General features: G+C 46.7%; 1 non-coding gene across 1 annotated transcript; it reads right to left on the bottom strand.

Annotated features, from left to right (window-relative positions):
* Positions 1–582: 582 nt before the first annotated feature.
* Positions 583–717, bottom strand: LOC142425234 (small nucleolar RNA SNORA9). Its single transcript, XR_012779583.1, has one exon. It is a non-coding gene; the product is annotated as a small nucleolar RNA SNORA9 (small nucleolar RNA).
* Positions 718–3,069: the final 2,352 nt, after the last annotated feature.

The following is a 3,069-nucleotide window of genomic DNA, read 5'->3' as shown; positions in this document are numbered from 1 at the left end:
AGGCGTAGCAGACTGTAAACAACTAAGTTATTTAAATTCTTTTTCAAAGAGTTTAACTCCCAATACATCTTACTAAGTAGATGCATCTCCCTTCAAGATGGGGTTAAAAGTAATGTAATAATAAGTCTTTATATTGAAAGCAAGACGCTAGCTAGAAATTCCCCACCCATCACTTTTGAGGGGCATTCATAGAAAGTCATGAAGTCAAAACCTAATTAATTCTTCTTTCTATGTGGATATGTGGATGTCAAAAGACCCCAAAGCATGCTTTTCTTTTCTTTTGTTTTTTTTTGAACATTGATGTTAGGTTTATTTTTACTACTTGTACATACTATATCAATTTCACCCTAAACATTTTTTGTTTATTTAAAAAAATCATTTTATTAGGGGCTCATACAACTCATCACAACCCATACATACAACCATTGTGTAAAGCACATTTGTACATTCATTTCCCTCATCATTCTCAAAACATTTGCTCACCACCTAAGCCCATGGCATCAGCTCATTTCCCCTCCCTCTTGTTCCCCCTCCCTCATGAACCCTTGATAATTTATAAATTATTATTCCCCCCCTTTTCCTGAATGTCTGAAATTTCTATAACCTTGCTCTGTAGATATTGTAGAGCAAGGCCTCCAACCACTTCAAAGCTGCTCTTGCACGCACTAAAGGAATGCACGGGGTTACTCCAAACCCAGTCATGCTAGAGGCTTGCAATATAAATTATTATTTTGTCATATCTTGTCCTGTCTGACATCTCCCTTCACCCACTTTTCTGTTGTCAGTCCCCAAGCGAGGAGGTCACATGTAGATCCTTGTAATCAGGCCCCCCTTTCCAACCCACCCTTTCTCCACCCTCCCGGTATCACCACTCACACCACTGGTCCTGAAGGTGTCATCTGCCCTGGATTCCCTGTGTTTCCAGTTCCTGTCTATACCAGTGTACATCCTCTGGTCTAGCCAGATTTGTAAAATAGAATTGGGATCATGATAGTGGCGGGGGGCGGGCGGGAAAGGAAACATTTAGGAACTAGAGGAAAGTTGTATGTTTCATCATTGCTACATTGCACCCTGAGTGGCTCATCTCCTCCCCGTGATCCTTCTGTAAGGGGATGTCCAGTTGTCTACAGATGGGCTTTGGGTCTCCACTCTGCACTCCCCCGCCCTCATTCACAATGATGTGAATTTTGTTCTGATGATGCCTGATACCTGATCCCTTGGACAACTCGTGATCGCACAGCATCCTTTTCCATTGAGGTAACAATCCAGCAGTCCCCCAAGTGCAAGAGCACACTTTCCTTCCGGGCTCTGTTGCCATCTAGTCTTTCACAGAGGGTCCAAGGAAGAAAGAAAGTCTGCTCATCTTTCCCCTCACAGCACCATGCTTTTCTTTCCACCGACTCTTCCTGTAGGTGACTCAGATGCTGCTAGCACCCCTGTGCCTCTCTGTGGTCCCCTCCCATCCCCCCCCAGGCCTGCCCCCCGGGGTGATGGTGAAAGGACTGGTTTCCCTTTCTTTTTTTAAAAATCATTTTATTGGGGGGCTCATACAACTCTTATCACAATTCATACATCCATCCGTGGTGTCAAGCACATTTGTACATTTGTTGCCCTCGTCATTCTCAAAACATTTGCTTTCGACTTGAGCCCCTGGCATCAGCTGCTCATTTTCCCCCTCCCTCCCCCACCCTCCCTCCCTTGCCCCTGAGAAGTTATAAATCATTGGTTTTCCATGTCTTACACTGACCGATGTTTCCCCTCACCCCTTTTTCTGTTGACCATTCCCCAGGGAGTGGGTTATATGTAGATCCTTGTATTCAGTTCACCCTTTCTGACAGAGATGATCTCTTTTCCAGATACATAGGGGTGGACGGAAGCAGCCCCCGTGGTACAAATAGCTAGGAACTAAAAGGCTGCTTGTTCAAACCCACCCAGAGCATCTCAGAAGGACAGGCTGGGTCCTCTGCCTTTGAGAGTCCAGCCAGGCACCCCTATGCAAAGCAGTTCTCTGTACCCCCTGGGGGTGGCATGCATGACAGCTGGCTCAGCACAACTTGTCTGGATTTGATTCTGTTTGAGGCAGATTGGGACTCTGACAGCCGAATCATCTCTGAATTGAACTTAATGAGACTGATGTCTTGAGACGGGGAGGGAATTGCCTGAGGTTCCCCCAGAAAGAACTTGCTGAACTGGCCTCTGCCCGGTGGCCAGGATGGAGACTGTCTAACACACAGTGGGGTGGGAGCCCTGCTCATTCATCAGTTCTACCTGCTCACCCCGCTTGAGGCCCGGGAACCTTCCTAGCAGAACAAGATGCAGCAAGAAAACATGAATCCAGGGGGTACAGTTAGGCTGATGAAGTCCAAATGAGTTTTGGGTCTAATCCCTCTCCCTCTGCCTCCAGACTTGCTGCAACCTGTCGCTACACCTGGTGGAGTCTGGTGGCTGTCCTCAGAGCTGGGGAGAGTGGCGGAAGCCAGGACCAGCTAGGCAGGCTTCAGGGAAAGTAAGGTCCCAAGACCATCCGCTGCTGAGACTTCTATGGAAAGGGAAATCTTCTTGTGAATGCTGTTACTGGGTGCTGTCCAGTAGGTTCTGACTCAGTGACCCCATGAGACAGAGTAGACCCGCCCATAGCTTTTCTTAGGCTGTCATCTTCATGGTGCTATGGGTTAAACATTAGGCTACTAACTGAAAGTTGGTGGTTCGAGCCCACTAGCTGCTTCTGGGGAGAAAGATGAGGCAGTTGCCTCTGTAAAGATCTATATCTATATTATAGAGGGCAGTAGGTTTGGTTTGGTTCTGGAATCTTTACAGAAGTAGATCGCCGGGTCTTTTCTCCTACCAGCTGCTGAGTGGATTCTAATCCCCAGTGTTTGGGTTCACGGCCAAGCACTTAACCATTGAGCCACCAGGGCCTGTGTTTCCTGACAGTAAGGTTACCTGTAAGAGACAGCATTGCACCAAGCAGGCATCAGCAAACTGCTTCTTTTCTTTTTAACATTTTTATTGGCACTTAATCCACACGTCATACATTCAATAATTCAACCATATCAAGAAGAGTTGTGT

The sequence above is a fragment of the Tenrec ecaudatus genome, chromosome 13, assembly GCF_050624435.1.
Source record: "Tenrec ecaudatus isolate mTenEca1 chromosome 13, mTenEca1.hap1, whole genome shotgun sequence".
NCBI classification, from domain to species: domain Eukaryota; kingdom Metazoa; phylum Chordata; class Mammalia; order Afrosoricida; family Tenrecidae; genus Tenrec; species Tenrec ecaudatus.
This window is presented reverse-complemented; position numbering and strand designations above follow the sequence as displayed.